Below are 20,200 nucleotides of genomic sequence, written 5' to 3'. Positions count from 1 at the left end.
TATTAGCTTTAGCAGCAGGTGATCCTTTTTGAAAGTTGAAAATGTCAATGTGATTGTGGAATCTTGAAATGTTCACATTAACAGCCAAGGCACGTTTCTGCTGTGCGGGCGTGGAGAGTTGGAATTGGACGGCACTTGAAAATTCTGCATTCAATCTGTGATCTAATTTTTTCTCCTTCACTACGAACCTCCTGATTTGGGGGATTTAAGTGAAGAATGGACTAGGTGTACTAGACACGCCATTAGCCTTTCTTTTATATTTTTATAAATGTAATACAAGTTCATGGTGGGAACTGCTGAGATGGGGTTCGTGTTGTATTTGATGTGTGCCCACCAGGGGACCCCCCGCCCCCATCTCCCCTCACCTGTCCTTCAGGGCGGGCAGTATTATCATCCGCACGTGGCAAGCGTGGAAACTGAGATCCAAGGGTACCAAGTGACATCCCTAAAGATGCATAACCAGGAAATGGTAGGACTGGGATGTGAACTTGGGTGTCCGGGGAACCGGCTCCTGGAAAGGGAGTGAACCCAGAGTCTCATCTGCTCCCCCAGAACCGCTCTTCCCGCACCCTTCATACCCGGTGACAGAGAGTCCTCTGTGTCATTACCTGGGAGAAGAAGGAAAGGAGAGAAGCCTGGAGAGGTGAGAAAAGGGGAAAGTGTCAGAGAGCCTGCTGTGGGCTTTCCCCTTGTCTTGTTTCCCCGGTGTGTGTCTCCTGGAGGACCGGTGCCTTCAGCCAGCCTGCCAGCGACTCAGGCTGGGCCCGCCCACCGTTCTTTGCTTTGATTGACATTCCCCCAAGAGGAAGAGGAGAAACTGCTAGACCACCTCAAAGCAAATAAATTGATCATAATCTGGCTGTGGGCACACGTGTGCTCACTGCTGTCTCTCTCTCTCTCTCTCTCTCTCTCTCTCTCTCTCTCTCTCTCTCTCTCTCTCTCTCTCTCTCTCTCTCTCTCTCTCTCTCTCTCTCTCCCTGTCTCTCCCCCCTCCCTCCTTCCCTCTCCTCCCTCCCTCCCCCCTCCCTCCTTCCCTCTCCCTCTCTCTCTCTCTCTGTCTCTCCCCCCTCCCTCCTTCCCTCTCCCTCCCTCCCTCCCTCTCTCTCTCTCTCTCTCTCTCTCTCTGTCTCTCCCCCCTCCCTCCTTCCCTCTCCTCCCTCCCTCCCCCTCCCTCTTTCCCTCTCCCTCCCTCTCTCTCTCTCTCTCTCTCTCTCTCTCTCTCTCTCTCTCTCTCTCTCTCTCTCTCTCTCTCTCTCTCTCTCTCTCCCTGTCTCTCCCCCCTCCCTCCTTCCCTCTCCTCCCTCCCTCCCCCCTCCCTCCTTCCCTCTCCCTCTCTCTCTCTCTCTGTCTCTCCCCCCTCCCTCCTTCCCTCTCCCTCCCTCCCTCCCTCTCTCTCTCTCTCTCTCTCTCTCTCTGTCTCTCCCCCCTCCCTCCTTCCCTCTCCTCCCTCCCTCCCCCTCCCTCTTTCCCTCTCCCTCCCTCTCTCTCTCTCTCTCCCTCTCTCTCTCTCTCTCTCTCTCTCACACACACACACACACACACACACACACACACACACACACACACAGATGCATACGCTGAAAAGGTGAGCAAAGGAGAACGTCTGGGACTCACAGCCACGGTGGCTTTCTTCCCCTTTAACCCTGGGGGGCGGGGACAGGCGGCTCCTGTGTCCGAATCACTGTTGCTGATCTGGAGAGTGGGGAGGTGGTGGCAAACTGATGCCAGGTCGGCCCGGAATTTCCCCTTGTGCCTCCCTAGCGGTGCCAGCAGATTCTTCTTTCCAGGGTCCACCCCCCACCCACAAGTCAAACACGACTTTGCCGTCATACGAGCTGACTTGTGTTCTTTTCCACGGCGATCACCCAGGTTGGGAGGGCGGTTTTTCTTTACTAGATGGGACCCCGTTCTTGGAGAGTCGTTTTTTGTTTTTTTGTTTGTTTTGCTTAACAGCGTGGGTAGCTGTGCCGAGGTTTACCCCTGCCCTCTGTCCGAAATGTCTTTTGAACAGATTAATAGTACGGAAGTATTGCTGGAGAGATATTTAGCTGATTAGGGAAACAGACCTTCAGAGACAGCCATTTAGCTGCATTTACATAATTGTAAATTATTTGCATCTCAGTGATGTGCTAGCGGCTCCTTATTTATAAGCCGTAAGCCCGCGGATTGGAAATGAGCCCACCTAAGCCAAGAATATCCAACAGGGCCTTGGTGGGCCTTCACCTTTCTAGCTTTGTAGGTTACGCTAACATAGGGGTTCTTCTCACCTGAAAGAATACAGGTGTTGGGCTTCCCTGGTGGCGCAGTGGTTGGGAGTCCGCCTGCCGATGCAGGGGACGCGGGTTCATGCCCCGGTCTGGGAAGATCCCACGTGCCGCGGAGCGGCTGCGCCCGTGAGCCATGGCCACTGGGCCTGCGCGTCCGGAGCCTGTGCTCCACAACGGGAGAGGCCACAACAGCGAGAGGCCCGCGTACTGCAAAAAAAAAAAAAAAGAATACAGGTGCCTCCGCCCCATGCAGGTTCTCTGTGGCAGAATATACTCTGTGACGCCCTCGTCCTGTCCCCCAGGAAAGGGCCTTTGTCTGCTGATCCTTGTCGATGCCATTTACCCCCACTTTGTCCATCATCTCCTGGAATTTCTTTCTGGTTAGTAAGCTCCAGTCCCCTGTCCCATCCCCACATAATCCCTTGTTATTCTTTATGTGATTTTCTTGAATCCGACCAGTGTCTGGGAGCTTTCCATCTTGGTGACGCAGGGCTTGCTTTCTGGAAGAGAAGAGGAAGGCGGCGGAGGAGACCCGCGCCCACTTGCCCTCACTGCCTCTCTCATAGGTGCCTCTGGGCTCCTCCGTTTCTGGACCCGGTCTTCTCTGGATGGGCTTTGGCACGGGCTTGACACGTGACTGGCCTGATCAAGAAGATTGGCTGCTTTTGAGGGCAGAGTGGTTAATCCGGCCAGAGCTCAGGCCAGGCGACTGGTGCAAGGAACTGGGGATCTGCCTTGGGTGAGAAGATGGGCCTGGAGGCCAAGTTCAAGCCCTCTTTGCCTTCAGACGTCTAGTTTGTTCAGCACGGCGAGGGCCGAAGCTACAGGGCACAAGGCAGTGACGTGCATCCTGGGGGGTCTGCGTGGTGGAAGGAAACGTTCGTGCCCCAAATGCTTCAGAGAATTAGTGGGTCGAGGGGATTTAGGGTTTTAGAAGCAGTGGTGGCGAGGCTGAAGGGGAAGGAGATTGAGGTGGTGTGGTTGGTGGAAACGGCCCCGCACCAGCAGTCAGGAGATCTGGGTCTGCACCCCGGTCCCTGCTGCTTTGTAGCTGATGAGTCGTCATCCCTAGCAGGATCACTCAGTCCGAGCCAGGTTTTCTTGCTTCAGTCCGACCTCTCTTGGCTGCTGAGGACGGGGATCAGTTAGACCAGGTGGAGCCAGAGGGATTTTTATTGGCTCCCTGGTGGGGAGGGTAGTACTGGGAGCTCATGGGAAAAGGGGGAGCTTCACGAATAGGCATCAGGCCTGGAACAGGGGACATGGCACCTCTGAGGTGACTTCTCCACCCGATGTATTTCCCTTGTTTTTGCTGGTGTGGCCAGGCTCGAGTCCATGGGGCAGGGTCCATGGGCATTATGTGTAGACCAAGGACTTTGATGGGCTGGCTTGAATCATAAGTCCATCCACACGCTGACCGCTGTGGACTGGATGCTAGAGCAGGTTTAGGGCTGGGTATTGGGTCTTCCCTGTCTGAATTCTGAATCAACAGTAAGAAGCAGAGGAGGCAGATGGAAATAATTTCACTGTCATTACCAATGAAGGTTAGGTTAGAGGCAATGGTTTTGTATGCAGCAACAATGGGATTCATGATGGTGAATGCAGAATTAGGCAGACTTAGCCGCCAATCACAGACACATCTGTGGAGCCACGTGGGCCCTGGGCCCCCCCCCCGCCCGCCGCCGCCGCCCCTCCGTAAGACTTGCCACATGGGGGATTAGGCCAGAGACATGTTACCTGTGGGCACCCTGGCACTCAAGGGAAGAGGGAGGGGGCTGAACCATGCATGTCCGTCCCCCCAGATTCATCTCTCAGGAAACTCACTTCTTCCCCACAGGAGGTGTGAAGGGCGGGACAAAAGGGCAAGAGTATTTAGGGGAAATTCCTCCTCCTGGACCAAGAGGATAGGGAAGAAGCATTACACACACACGCACGCACACACGCACCCGCACACACATGCACGCACACTGTAGGCTGTAGTTACAGGAAGGGGGCGGAGCTGGGGATAGGGGCTGGGCAGCTACTCGGAAGGAAGGATGTTGGGTAGGGCCCGGAGCTAACCCATTCCTCACCTGGAAGATAGGGTTCATACCTCCTAGAGCTGCTTCTAGGATTAAAGAAGATACAAAGTTCTCCAGGTCACTGAACATCTGGGGCCTTGCAGGGTATACAACCAACACTCGGTCAGCGATAGTTGATCCTGAATCGGGGAGCAGGGGGTCATGAAGCAAGAATCAGCTCATCTTGGGCTGCTGTGTGTCACGGGGCCGGGGGGTTGGTGATTATATAAGGTCATGAGTTTGATTATCCTGCTTTTCAGGTTGGCATTTACTGTTCATGGAACTGCTCTCCCCTCCTTTCCCCCCCCCCTTTGTCTCCTGGGGAGGATTAGGTTGAAGTAGTGCCTTCTGTGAGTGGGTAGTTAGGGTAACACCTCTAATAGGGTTAGTATGCGAAATATTTAAGTAACCTCCTCTGTGCCAGACACCGTGCTGGGCGCCGTAGATGTAACTGTGAGCAAAGCTCAGGCCCAGACACGAGGCGATGGCCTTGCAAACAGACAACAAATAAATGATGAACGGGAAAAATGTTCAATATGGTGGAAACGCAGGCTGCAGAAGGCACCCCTGCTTAGACACATGTTCTTTTTCATACACCATTTAAATCGAGCCTAAGAAGGAAGGGCTCAGAAACCACTCCTAAAGATGACATTTACATCACAGAAGTCTCAGAACAAGAAACATTGGTCCTTTTAAGTTCCACCAACATTCGGCCAATTTTAAACTGGTGATTCCTCATTCCTGTCCAGCCACCTTTCATGATTCTAAACACCAGACCTCACTGGAGGCCTGGAAGTTCATTGGTTGTGCTTGACTTTAAAATGATTTGGACAGTAAGCACATCGTTTCTTCTGACAGGAAAAGGAATCTTGAGTATGTATTCTTTTTTTTTAAATTTAATTTTGCTTTATATTGGAGTATAGTTGATTTACATGTTGTGTTAGTTTCAGCTGTACAGCAAAGTGATTCAGTTATACATATACATATATACGTTCTTTTTTAGATTCTTTTCCCATATAGGCCATTACAGAGTATTGAGTAGAGTTCCCTGTGCTATACAGTAGGTCCTTATTAGTTACCTATTTTATATACAGTAGTGTGTATGTGTCAATCCCAATCTCCCAATTTATCCCTATTCCCCTCTTTCCCCCTTGTTAACCTAAGTTTGTTTTCTACATCTGTGACTCTGTTTTGTAGATAAGTTCATTTGTACCATTTTTTTTTAGATTCCACATATAAGTGATATCATATGATATTTGTCTTTCTCTGTCTGACTTAATTCACTCAGTATGACAATCTCTAGGTCTATCTATGTTGCTGCAAATGGCATTATTTCGTTCTTTTTTATGGCTGAGTAATGTTCCATTGTATATATGTTTGAGTATGTATTCTTTTTTTTTTTTTTTTTGCGGTACGCGGGCCTCTCACTGTTGTGGCCTCTCCCGCTGCGGAGCACAGGCTCCGGACGCGCAGGCTCAGCGGCCATGGCTCACGGGCCCAGCCGCTCCGCGGCACGTGGGATCTTCCCAGACCGGGGCACGAACCCGTGTCCCCTGCATCGGCAGGCGGACTCTCAACCACTGCGCCACCAGGGAAGCCCCTGAATATGTATTCTTAGCTCTCTGTTCGGCTACTGGAAATTCTGCATCGTGCGCATCTCGACCTCCGGCAGCTGACAGGAATCTGGTTGAGAACCTCTGATACGGGAGAATGTATTATGATATGGAATGTATTTACGATTTATTGTTGTGTAAAGTCATGTTTCAAAATAGTATGATTCAATTAAAAGATGTGTGTGTGTGTTTGCATTTATCCACACACAGTATAAATATAGAAAAGATGGTTAGGATTTTTAAAAGGTGGTCACTTCTGGGTGGTGAGTGGTTTTCTGTCTTTCTTTGTGCTCATCAGTATTTTGTATATTTCCTATAATGGGTGGGAATTTGTCAGAAAATATTTTAATACATTTTAAGGGAAAATAGTGCTTTTACTTGAGGGCGCAAAAGAGGTTGATTCCCCGGGGGCAAATGAACTTACTGTTCATTTAGAGCACGTCCTTATGTTATGAACGGTTGGAATGTGCTGTCCGTGAAACTCATCTGGGGGAATTTCTTGGGCTAGAACAGAGTTCTAGAAACTCTGGCACTGGAAACAGCCGCTCTCTCCTACTCACCAGGGATGAGTGGTCATTTAGACCAGCTGTGTCAGAGGCTATCTCCAGAAGCATAGAAGGTTCGTGCTAGAAGGGGCCCTGGAGTCTGTCTAATTCAGCTCAGTTACACTTGGAAGAAGCAAAAATCTTGAGCGGTTGGGACTTTCCTAGGGTTCCTTGTAGAGCACTGGAGATAGAGTTGGCGTGAGAATTGTCTACCGTGGATTCTGTTCATTTCGTTGTGTCTTTCTAAAGAGTGAGAAAAATATGGTGCAACTTTAATGTAGAATAAGACATTGCAGACTTAGATGTCTGAGGATGCGAATATCTCCCTCCCTCTCTCCACCCCTCTCTCCCCTAGCTGCTTGGGCCTTGAACCCCTTGAGCACGTTTGGGACTCTCCCTTCTGCCCCATCTTGCAAGTCTTGGTGAAAGACAGAGCCTGCCTTTCAGAATAGAAGCTGGACTTCCAGCCTGTCTGGCAGCTGGAGATGACCTTGGCTTGGCCAGTTAGATGGACCTGACGGCAAAGGGGGCAGTGTTACAGCAGGAGTGGCCAGCATTTTGGGACATTGGGGATAAGGGTGCTACCCTGAGGGCGACGTGGGGGCATTTTGTGGGTGGAGCAGGAAGTCCTCGTCTCCCTTGGCCCTGTCTGCGTTCCAGGGTGGGTTCTGTGGCCTTCCTGGGTTGGTTCCACGAGCCCCTCCCTCGGGACACTTCCGACGAATGAGTTGGGTTCTGTTCCCCAGCACTGGGGACTGTGACCAAGAAACACTTCCTACTGAAGCCAGACGTGGACTTACAGTCTCCTTTGCATCCGGGTCAAGCCCCAGCTCTCTGACCTTCTTGTAGCGAAGACAAAAAGCAAACCCTAAATCTTCAGGCCTGTGCTCATCATCTTCTTTTTTCGTTGTTATCTCCAGCGATTATCCTGTGATCCAGCATCAACTGTTTGTATCCCGAAAAGCAAAAAAAATCCATAAACCAAGAAATATTTATGGAATTTTAGTCTCACTTAAACCTATTTAGAAGCACCATGTTTTCCTTTCAGTTTTGCAGCCTTTGACAAAAGAAAGATTTTGTTTCCCATTGTGGTTTGCAGAATGTCATGCTGTTTGTTAATACTGGCAGTGTGGATACTCTCTTGATTATAGAAGCTAAGAGTTTTCATCTATCCTGTCATGTTTTGATTCCTGGTGACCAACTTCTAGGATAAAAGAGGAAACGCTATATATATAAATAGACAGAGGGATTATATTGATTTAGACCCTATGTAGTCCCTGTCTATAGACCCTATATCGACTTAGGCAAGATGAGAGAGCGTCTTGGTTTGAAGGAATTTATTTTTCTCTCCATTCTTCTGCTGGTGATTGAATTTCCTTACGATGACCCATATCCTCTTGAAAAAAAAAAAAGAAAAGGATTTTTATTTTATGTAAGGAAATGATGGTTCCTACCAAGATAGTTCAGTTACTTTTCATCTTCTAGTCTTAAATGCCTTTACCTTTCCCACTGCGTGTTTGGAAAAAAGTCATATGAATCTTTAGGTGCCCAGCTATGACGAAGTGTCAGATATATCTCTGTCTAGTACTTTGAGACACCAAATTAGGCAGTAGTATTTGGACTAAAGTACATTTAAAACAGTATTTATTTATTTATTTGGCTGCACCCAGTCTTAGTTGCGGAAGGCGGGCTCCTTAGTTGCAGCACGTGGGCTCCTTAGTTGTGGCATGCGAACTCCTGGTTGCAGCATTCATGTGGGATCTAGTTCCCTGACCAGGGATCGAACCCGGGCCCCCTTCAGTGGGAGTGCAGAGTCTTATCCCCTGCGCCACCAGGGAAGTCCCTGCACTAAAGTAAATTTAAGTACAGAGGTAATCCCTCGACTCATTTGTAGTTGGGCAGTCTAAAACATTCATTTTTAGAGTGTAGTCTGTATCAGAAATATGTTGGGGTGAGCGTGAAGGGACATATGGCTTGTACAATGCAGATTCCTGGGCCCTTCTCCCATAGGTTCTAATTCAGGAGCTACCGGGGTGGGGGTGGGGGTGGTTCAGGAGTCATCTTTTAAGAGCCTCCACCACGCACAGCAATGGATGTCTTCATTCCACACTTGGAGATACAGTGGTCTTGGCTACGAATGTTTATCCTCAGAATTAGAGGAGATGGCAGAGTGGCCTTATGTCAAAGGTGAAAGTGACCCAAATGACTATGAAGTTCATGTTAGCAGTTGGACACAAGCCTGAAATAGGTGCTGTCCTCTTGGACGACACCTCCTCGACCTGGTAATTTACAACCGTATAAGTCAAGCGAGGAGCCCCGATCTTTCCCGGAGAGGTTGAGAGTCCTCTGTAAAGCTCTTCCAAGCAGTCTTCAATTCTCCAAAATGCCCTTTCTCTAATGAGGGGGCTGGAACTCTTTTGAAGCAAATGTCTTCTGCTGGTGCATCCCTCAGTAGTTATGGAGGTCTCTTGCCCAGCAGGGTGTTTGCACTGAACGCAATGTGTAGGGTAAGCTCAGAAGAATCAGAGGCAGCTCTGGCGTCCACTTGGGATTTATTTTTGGAGAGCAGTTCATTCATCAGGAATGAGCTCACGTTGATAAGGCGGTAGAAGAGCTGACCTGGTAGGTGGACGTTTTAATCTTATTGGAAATCTTGGTTCCGTTGACCGAGAGTAGAAATTATTATCTTAGCTATTTGGAACAAACAACGTTTTAGTGGGTGGTTTGCTTAATGGATGAGAAATCTTTAGCTAATAGTGAACCCATTTCTTCTTCTGGCATACATTTAATTTTTTACCAATTACGCAGACCTACTTGTTTCTCTGTTGTAGCAAAGCAATTGCTTATTCATAAGCATCAAAGCTAAGGCATGGATGACTTTCAGGGCCTGGAAAATATGTACTGACTGAAAAGACAAGGGAATCTAATCAGCCTTCTTACACAGACAGCATTTCACCCTCTGACAATCGTGTGGATTGAGATTATTAGAAGGATAAATGGAGAAGTCTATTATAGTTAAAAAGATTGTAAATAAGGTTTTCATTATGTTTCTTAAACTCCAGTTGCGTCTCTGCCTAAAGGTTAGTAACTAAGCAAAGTAAATACTTCAGTTGGGACTTCCCTGGTGGCGCAGTGGTTAAGAATCCACCTGCCAATGCAGGGGACACGGGTTTGAGCCCTGGTCCGGGAAGATCCCACATGCCGCAGAGCAACTAAGCCCGTGCGCCACAACTCCTGAGCCTGCGCTCTAGAGCCTGCGAGCCACAACTACTGAAGCCCATGCACTTAGAGCCCGTGCTCCGCAGCAAGAGAAGCCACCGCAATGAGAAGCCCATGCACCGCAACGAAGAGTAGCCCCCGCTCGCCACAACTAGAGAAAGCCCGTGTGCAGCAACGAAGACCCAACACAGCCCAAAATAAATAAATACATTTATAAAAATAAATAAATACATATATACATACTTCAGTTATCTTTCCATGAAGTTTCCTTGGTCTCTAACAGAATCTTTTCCTACCCTGGATTATACATGACCCATGTAGTACATCATTGAAAGATTTTTCACTGAGACGAGTGTGTGGCTGCTTTCAGAGGAGAGTGCAGTCGGTCTGCCCAACTTCTCCCCACCCTAGAACTCGGACTCTAGGTTGGGTAAGTAGGACTGTTGGTTAAAATACAGGATTCCCAGTTCAATTCAAATTTCAGATAAACAATGAATACTTTTTAGCGTAAGTATATCCCCTGCAATATTCGGGATATACTTATACTGAAAGTTTCTGTTTTATCTGAAATTCATATATAACTGAGCACCCTGTCTTTTTATTTGCTAAATTCAGAAATTCTAGCAAGGGTCCTGTACACGTTAGATTTTTTTGCTATACAGGCAGACCTCATTTTATTATGCTTTGCTTTACTGAGTTTGCAGATTTTTTTTTTTAAACAAATCAAAGGTTTGTGGCAACCTTGCATCGAACGAGTTTTTTTATTTTTTTGGCTGCGTTGGGTCTTTGTTGCTGCGCGTGGGCTTTCTCTGGTTGCGGCGAGTGGGGGCTACTCTTTGTTGCGGTGTGTAGCCTTCTCATTGCAGTGGCTTCTCTTGTTGTGGAGCATGGACCCTAGAGTGCGTGGGCTTCAGTAGTTGTGGAGCATGGGCTCAGTAGTTGTGGAGCACAGGCTCAGTAGTTGTGGTGCATGGGCTTAGTTGCTCCGCGGCATGTGGGATCTTCCCAGACCAGGGCTCGAACATGTGTCCCCCTGCATTGGCAGGCAGATTCTTAACAACTGCGCCACCAGGGAAGTCCCTCGAACAAGTTTTATCAGCGCCATTTTCCAGCAGCATTTGCTCACTTTGTGTCTCTGTGTCACATTTTGGTAATTCTCACACTATTTCAAACTTTTTCATTATTATTCTGTTTGTTATGGTGATCTGTCATTGGTGATCTTTGATGTTACTGCTACAACTCACTGAAGGCTCAGATGACGGTCAGCATTTTTTTAGCAATAAAGTATTTTTAAGATATTTTTAAGACATGATGCTGTTGCACATTAATAGACTTCATCGTAGTGTAAACATAACTTTTATATGCACTGGGAAACCAAGAAGTTCGTGGGACTCGCTTTATTGCGTTATTGACTTCATTGGGGTGGTCCCGAACTGAACCCATGGTATCTCTGAGGTCTGCCTATATGTACTGTTTGCAAAACTGCTGTGCTGCGTACAAGAATCCCAGGGGTGTGGGGGGACAGAAGGCTAGGGAAGCAAGAGGAGCTCTCAAATATCCTCTGCTTTTGAAAAGAGTGGTGTTTCATATGACACTAATGAACCTATCTATGAAACAGGAACAGACTCACAGACATAGAGAACAGACTTGTGGTTGCCAGGGGGGAGCGGGGTGTGGGTGGGCAGGATGGATTGGGAGTTTGGGATTAGCAGATGCAAACTATTATATCAACTATACTTCAGAAAATAAATTAAAAAATAAAAGTACACTGTCTGCCAAAAAAATTTAAAAAAAGAAAACAGTTGTGTTTGAATATTGAGAGAGAAAATTAGCTTTTGGGGCCATACCAGGTAGTGGTATAAATCAAGCAGATAACACTTTTGAAAAAAATTTTATTTTATTGATGTATAGCTGATTTACAATGTTGTGTTAATGTATGCTGTACAGCAAAGTGATTCAGTTACACACACACACATATATATATTATTTATCATATTCTTTTCTATTATGGTTTATCACAGGATATTGAATACAGTTCCCTGTGCTCTACAGTAGGACCTTTTTGTTCATCCATCCTCTAGATAATAGTTTGTATCTGCTAATCCCAAACTCCCAACCCATCCCTCCCCTCCCCTAACCCCGCCTTGGCAGCCACAAGTCTGTTCTCTATGTATGTGAGTTTGTTTCTGTTTCATAAGTAAGTTCATTCGTGTCACATTTTAGACTCCATATATATGTGATATCATATGGTATTTGTCTTTGTCTGGCTTACTTCACTTAGTATGATAATCTCTAGGTCCATCCATGTTGACGCAAATGGCATTATTTCATTCTTTTTATGGCTGTATAGTATTCCATTATATATATATATATATATATATATATATCACATCTTCTTTATCCATTTATCTGTCAGTGGACACTTAGGTTGTTCCCATGCCTTGGTTATTGTGACTAGTGCTGCTGTGAACCTAGGGGTGCATGTATGTTTTTGAATTAGAGTTGTGTCCAACACTTTTTTTTTTAAGGGCACTTTGCCATCTTGAGAAATGTCAAAAAGGAGTTTAGCAAATGGAGGCTGAAATTCCAGTGTGACCAGGTGGTTTCATCTGTCTGATGTGTAATAATACCTGCTGCTCCCAGTTCCATCTCATTACTCACTGACACACATAAGTGGATCACAGGAAAGTTACTCGTATGTGTAAGGAGAAAGCTAATCATATTCTCATTCCTTAAAGAGGCCTTGTTTGGACAGAGGACCTTTCACAAAAGAGGAAAGTAATATGCCTGGAACTATGAAAAATGTTCAATTTCACTTGTAGTCAGAGAAATACAAAGGAAGGGAAATGTCATTTCTCCCATAAATAAATACACTTATTTTTAAATGAGAAATACCCAAGCTGACTAAAAAATGGCATGATGAGAACTTGCAAACTCTGCCCAGGGGACTATAAATGGCGTGGGCTTTCTGGAAATTAATTAGACAGATACATCCAGGCCCTCTGATCAGCATTTCAGCTTCTGGGAACTTTGTTCAGATCTCTGATTGTTTATATAGGTTAAAGATTTTGCAGTGATATTTATAGGGAAGAAAATTTGGAAACAGCCTAAATGCTCAATGGTGTGAGAATGTAAATAGTACTTTGTGCTGCTTGAAATGCCTATAAGGGTTTTTAATCGTATGGCGGAAACGTTTGTGTTACGTTTAGTGGGAGTAAAAATAGTCAGCAGTTGTGTAATATGATCATCTCAGTTACGTAAAACCACCTGAGAAAACTTGCAAGGAGATACACCAAACTCTCAATTTTTTTTTTTAGCTGATGGGATTTCAGTTTTCTTCTGTATACTTCGAGGTTTTCCAAGTTTGCTTAAATATGCATTTATATCTTTAGAATCAGAAATGAGGTTATTGGAAGGAGAGTTGTATTGGGGGTACTTGCCCAAAGGAGAGATGGATTAATGGCTGACCAGCCCTGCCTTGACTAGTTCAACCCACTAAACTTATTAAATTGATGACATGTAAATGAATGTCCTGCCATTGGTTCTATGCCAGGACTTCACATTTGCAGCCTAGATGTCGGTCTTTCCAAGGGGTTCCGGAGGATCTAGGGACACTCCTGGGTGGGTGACCTTGTAAGGAATTTCTCCCAGGAAAGACGTGAGCATCGTTTTTTCCTTCCCTCCTTCCTCTGTCTCTTGACCAACGATAGACGGCATTATATCACACTCTACTGCACCCCCAGCTTCCGTGTTCCTGACAGTTGAGGCACATTTCAAGTGCCCACGGGGTTCTAAAGACAGCATTTAAGGCAAAATATTGAAGAGTCAAAATCTGCCCCACCCTCCTTGAAAATCCTTTTTCTTTCTTGAACCACCAGGACTCGCCTCCTGCCCCCCAAGGTCGAAAGCCAAGAATGAATTTGTTTTGCTTTTCTCTCCATCTCCACGGACGCCTCTCCTTCCTTGTGAGATCGAATCCAAAATTAATTCCAGGAGGAAGTACTGGAAGGTGGAAGGGGAGCCATGGGTCAAAGAAGGGAATTTTCTGTTGTTTCTTTTCAAATGCATCTACCTGCATTTGCATTTGTAAAACGCACGTGTGATACAGCTCCGCTGTAGTTCAATATTAGGAAACCAGTTTTTGGCCGGCAGTTACTTACAAGCAAGCAGGGAAGCACCTGAAAGATTTAAGGATCTTTGCACAAAGATTCCCCATCCACCCCCAACTGCAATAGGAATTTTCCCTCATGTGCTAAGCTCTGTCTCCTGGGATAGGTCAGCCCTTTTACATGTTCCAGCGGTATGTATGAATCATGAAGCCGTAAAACAGAGAACTGGTTCGTGAAGTCAAGCGGTACTTTCCCTGGGTGGGTGGGTGCCCATCCTGGGTGGGAGGGAGCAGAAGAGTACGCCCCCATGTGGCAAGAGAGAAGCACTGTATCTTTTAGCATCTGGAAAAGAAAGAGCGACCGCTCAGGCTTGAATAAAAAAGAAATGGTTTTGCAAATGATTGGCTTGGAACTAAGCAAAAATGCCTTCGAGCCATTAAAAGCTAGAGTCCCAGAGGCTAAGAAACTTGGAAAATATTTCTGTAGTTTTAAAAGAAACAAATGGAATATGAAACTGTATATTAAGATGTATAATCAGGGAATTCCCTGGCGGTCCAGCGGTTAAGACTTGGGCTTTCACTGCTGGGGACCCGGGTGCGATCCCTGGTCGGGGAACTAAGATCCCACAAGCCGTGTGGTGCGGCCAAAAAAGAAAAAATAAAATAAAATAAAATGTATGAGGAAAAAATAAAATTCAAAGGAAGTGTACCCCAAAAAACAGTATGTATAATCAATTGCGATAGCTAATGTGAATTGTACTTTTCAGGTGCCAGGTTCTGTGCCAAGTGCTTTACATATATTTCAGTCCTCGTAACAGCCTTCCTAAGTAGATATGGCTATGAAACCCATTTTACTCTAAGGGCACTGAGACTCAGATACGGCATTTGCCTAAAGCCTTTCTGGCTAATGATTGACAGAGCCACAGTCCCATGGTTGACAGAGCCATATGATCCCACAGCAGCCCGTGTGCTCCAGCATCTGTTCTCTCTACGACGTGCACTGGCCGCAAATGTGCGAAACATCAACGCGCACATGCTGGACGAGGGGTAGGAACAAGCGACAGTCAGTGTATCGGGGATATTGGTGACTCTCTTTGGGGAATGGTCTTTCACGTAGTTATATTTACAGCTTTACAAAAATATAAATATATGAGAATTATGGATAGGCTTAGAGACAGAAACAGGCTGTAGTGTTGAATGTCTCCAAGCTGAGGCGTCTTCTGCCAAGATGGGGAGAACCACGCTGGCTCTTCCTTGAAGTTCCACGTGGCTGCTAAGAAGGGTCTCCATGGGCCTTGCTTTCTCTGCGTGCCAAGGTTGATGTAACCCATGTTGAGTAGCTGCTTCACGTTCAGTGTTTGAAATTCAGCCTTCATTATATAACGGAAGTTGTGCCAATCCCACAGCCGATGGAGGAAACAGAACCAAATTTCTCAGCAAACATTGCCACACTCATGTTGGTAATTGAATTTCTTCTCCCCAAGTTATTCTGATTCTCTGGGAAACAAGCAGGAAGGGGAAGGAAATGTAAGTGAATGGACCCTCCTGTTTCCCTGCTTTTGATCAGCCTTTGGATTTTGTGTGTGTAGACTGCATAGTGAATATATATCGCTCTTCATTTTAGGTTTTATAGCAGGGGTTTAGAAAGAAGGAGTTTTTCCAGGGATTTGAAGCTTTCTGTGTTTAGCAGATGAGGATTTGCCTGTTTGTGCTAATTCAAGCAGATCATCTCCAGTGATACCTTGGGGACATTTTTAAAGCTCTTGTGGCTGGTGATCTGTTAATTAGTGTTGCCGTTATTCACTGGAGGCCTGAGCTTCCATCACTGGGCCTATTAGATTTGGCCGGTGACATCAGCACAGGGACAGCAAACATCCTGTGTTCCTGCTGAGACGCCCCCGGGTTATGAAACGAAGGTTACCGTGGCATTTATCTAGCAAGATGCGCTCAGTCTGACGACCTTGAATCCATAAGGATTCAAACATTATTTTTAAATCGTCTGTGTATTTTTTTTTTTGCTGGAGGGAGGAGTGTAAGCTCCACCGTACTTTCAAAAGCATCGCTGATCCCCAATGGTTTAGAGCCTATGATCTAAAGACATCAAGGCCTTTCACTTCAAGGAGTGGAGGCTTATCCCCTCCCCGCCCCTTCCCCGGCTTGTGCCCACCAGACCTGGCTCTGTCTTTGCTGTGCAATATAACATGTTGGGACAAGAATCACATCCCTTGTTTGAGGGAGAAGAGCGCAGGGAACAAAAGGTGTCCAACAAGGTGACCCGGTGATTCAGCGGGAAAAGTGAGCTTTGGACTGGTCTGTCTGTTCTCCTGTGGTTCTCATTCTCAAACTTAGCGATGGGGTGCCTCTCCCGGAAGGATGAAGTGGGGGACGGCAGGCCGAACCCCAGCACTGGGCCCCTTCTTTCTGTGGATTCACAGACGCTTGAGTTTAAACTTTTTTAAAATGTTTTTTGACGATGGGCAACCTTGAAGTCTTTCCTTTCCACCTTCCCGAAAGGATTGTAACCCTGTGTCGCGTGCTTGGTGTTAATAAATACTTCCTACTTAACACTTAAAACAGTAGGTCTGATGGGTTAAGAAACAGCTTTGCCTGAAACGTTTTCAGGTTTGTCTACGAGCAGGCGTGATTGATTACAGATACGAGGTTCCCTCTGAGCCTTTTCTGCCTTTTCTGGTGTCGTGTGGTGCAAGCTCACCGGACTCTCTCTGAGCTAAACCTCTGGGGTTTCAGCCTCCTAAATGTCAGTGCAGAGACTCGCTCGCGACACTTTTTGGCGAGCAAAGGGGCAGGTCACCACTCCACCCCCCACCCCTGGTCAACCACGGGGCCCAGGTGAAGAAGTGGCTTCTGGAGGCAGAGGACCCAGCTTGACTCCTGCATCCATCTTGGACCGGCTGTGTGACCTGGGACCAGTTCCTCCACCTCTCTGTTCTTCAGGTTCCTTGTTTGTTAAAGGGGGTGGTCTCCACTTCATGGGGCTTTTGTAAGGATCGAGGGTCAATTGAGAATAAGTTCTTGGCATCACCCCTTCCCGGATGTCGCGGATGACGTTTTTCATTTCTGAACCTGACGTCGGGTGTTCCTTCCCTAAAATGTCCTTCCTCTTTGCCAAATCCTACTCGAAAAATGCCCAGACCTTTCCCCTCCCAGGAAATCTCACGGGTGCTTATCACTCTGGCAACACCCCTAACCCCACGCCAGGCCTCCTTTAAGTGGTCCCTTTGTCCACGGCGCTGACATTTTACTGGATGGTGTGCAATGGCTTAAGCAGCCTTTCTGGGAGAGACAAGGGGATTCATTGCTGGGGATGCATCCGGACTCTCTGTAATGATTTATTTGGACTGTTTTTCCTCGTTGCAGACTCATTCGTGGCTGTTACCAAACGGTGGCTTAGTTAACTTTCTCAGGTGCATCAGGCGTTCATACCCTCCCATTTCCCGCTAGGAGAGGCAGTGACATCAGTTTTCACACCTCGGGACCCCAAGGCGAGGCGTGCATCCTCGTCCCGGTTAATAACTCTTTATGCCTCTCGATGTTCCTGTTAAACGCGTGATTGGTGCTGGAATTTGCTGACGGGGCGCCCATCATCTCCGTTGTTCTCTGTGCGTTATTTGTAGGAAATTCAGAGTCGCATCCTTTTGTGACACTGACAGAAATCAGTCTAGCCTCCCACGCTTGTTAGAGAGTGTGAATTTCTGTCCCTTAGATTTACAGGAATGTATTCACGTCTTCCCTGTCTGTCCTCTCTTAAATTATAAAATCCCAAAGGGAGGAGATGTGTTTTTCTTGTTCCTATCAATGCCTATCACTGGAGAGCATCCAGGTCAGGGCCGCGTGTGCAGAGGAGGTCCAGGGAATCCGTGGTGTCCACTGACTGGTCCAGGAGACAGCTGAGCTCCCTCCATCACCAGTGGCTTCCTTCCTACACGACACTTGGGCCTGTTTGCTTGTGCCTTTAGTGTCTGTGGGCTTGAAATCCCACATGTTTTGTTCAGTTCCATGACCAGCCTCTGCAGCCCGAGTCATCAGGTGTTGTCAACGATATAAAAACACCCGTGTGTGCACAGAAACACACACCTATGCATACACACACAAAGACGGTCTGATATCTGAGGCAAGAAAGATGGTACCCAGCGGTAATCACACGCATGTACACACACACACACACACACACACACACACACACACACAGTATAGATGCCACATGAATATTTAGCTTCAGCTCGTGCAAATATTGTCTAGGAGTTGTTGCTGTCCCCTGAGACAGCTGCATCCTCCAGAGGCCGGTGTCGTGAGTTGTGCCTACTGACCCTTGGAGGGCTGACGACCCTGGCATTTCAGAGGATCGATAAAAGACCCCTTCTCCCCAGTGGGTCTGAGATCCAGCTGTTTCTAAGAGAACCAGCTGCGGAGGAGTGAGTCTGCCTGCTCGCTGGCTCTCTCTTACTGTTCAGCCTGCACTGGCTTGATCTGAATCAACAAACACATAATGGCTTTTCAAAAGAAGTGGTGTTTTCTTTTCATGCTTTTGGCATACAAACCGTATTCCATTAAGATAGGCTCATCCAGAAAGGGAATCAAAGATCTGATCCAGTTTATAGAGTGAGACCCTGGTCTTGAAGCTCGTGAGGGGGTGAGAGATAACTGCCCTTTTCTTACTTTACTTCCAGGAGTAAGGAGAGGCCGCACCAGAGGCCCGGGCTCAGGTGTAAAGGAATCCTCAAAGTTTCTTAATTTGACTTTGGGAAAAATTTTCTGCAATTTTCAGCTTAGAGATAAGAATTATTTTACTTGTGAAAAATTTGTCCCTAGAGAAGGGAAGTAGTTACCACGGAGAGTTCCCTCCTACCCTTCAAGTCGGCTGGACCCCATCTGAGCAGAGCCTCAGTCAGGCTTCTGCTGTTTCCCCCAACCTGGGGAGCCATAAAATTTATCTTTCAAACCAGGACACTTTGGGGAGTGAAAGGGGCCACTAGTAATCCCCCTGGGGTAGCAAAGCCAACGCTGGGCTGTAGGGTTCCTCTGTCCTGTGGTGGATGTCCCAAAGACAGGCTCTGGTGACCTGTCTGTGACATCTGGGTCAGGCTCTGCAGGTTCAGGTGATGGAGGGACGCTTGTCTCCATCTGTGTCCCCAGGTGTTTCCCTTCCTCTTGCAGGAAGCCTGTCTGAAAGATCCTTCCTTTGCTGTGAACCGCAGCCTGGGTTCCCTGCCTCAGTCTCGGTCCTGTGTTTCAGATCCAGGCAGTTTGCCTCCATTAGGGATTAGCAAATAACCCAGGAGACCATGGGTGTTTGGCATAATCTGGCCCTAAGAAATGACACTTTTCAAATATATACCCAAAGGGGAACTTTATTTTATTTTTATTTTAATTGAAGTATAGTTGAGTTACAATTTTGTGTTAGTTTCAGATGTACAGCAAAGTGATTCAGTTATACATACTTGTATATCCTTTTTTCCAGATTCTTTTCCATTACAGTTTATTACAAGACATCGAATATAGTTCCCTGCGCTATACAGTAAATCCTTGTTTATCTATTTTGTATCTGGTAGTGTGCATCTGTTAATCCCATACTTCCAGTTTATCCCTCACCCCCTTCCCCCCAAAGGGGGACTTCTACAAGGAAGGTGAGCTCATGAAACCCAAGGGCTGGGTACCTTAGTCGGCCCATGAGGGTCAGAATGTCCTATGGCACCCAGGCTGCCATTTGTCTGTATTTCTGTCTGTCTGTCTCTCTGTCTCTGGCTGCGTGGTTTCCCATCTCTGCTTGTCTCTGTACATCTGTTACCTTCTGTCTCTCTGTCCGGCTGCCCCCTCCTCCCATTCGTGCACGTACGTCGTGGCTGCCCTTACATCACATGACCTTTCGGATGCAGAGGGGGATGGATGCACTGGGGGTCACGTGGTCCTTCCCCATTCCCGTCCGCCATCCCTGGGGAGAGAATCTGATTGGCTGAGCCTGGCATCCGAGTTGGTTCCCCCTGAGTCAGTGTGACCTGTAGAGCAGGGTCACCTCCTGCAGGAGGGGGGGGACGTGTGACGGCAGCCACAGTCCACACATAAGCACTTGGTATGGTCTGAGCACTTTGGCGCAGCCTCTCACTTAATTCTCACAAAACCCTTGTGGCATAGGTTCTGTTCTTACCCCATTTTATAAATCAAGAAACTAAGGCGCAGAGAGGTTAAATAGCTTGTTCTGCACCACAGGGCTGATGAGCAGCTGAGTCAGGAAGTGAGCCAGGCGGCCTAGTTCCAGAATCTGTGCTCAGTCCTGCTTCTCTTAAACAGGCAGTGTTAGGATGCCCCATTTTCATCTCTTTGCCCTTTTTCTTTTTTTTTTTTCATTGATAAGTCCTGTACTCAGAGATAA

At 47.0% G+C, this 20,200-nt stretch overlaps 1 protein-coding gene across 3 annotated transcripts in view; it reads left to right on the top strand.

Annotated features, from left to right (window-relative positions):
• Window positions 1-20,200, top strand: part of SLC39A11 (solute carrier family 39 member 11) — a 342,388-nt gene that overhangs the window by 183,951 nt on the left and 138,237 nt on the right. The gene's annotated exons all lie outside the window — the stretch shown is intronic.

Source organism: Leucopleurus acutus (genome assembly GCF_964270905.1).
Source record: "Leucopleurus acutus genome assembly, chromosome: 19".
NCBI classification, from domain to species: Eukaryota; Metazoa; Chordata; class Mammalia; order Artiodactyla; family Delphinidae; genus Leucopleurus; species Leucopleurus acutus.
The sequence above is the reverse complement of the archived record's forward strand: the minus strand, read 5'-3'. Positions and strand labels throughout refer to the sequence as shown.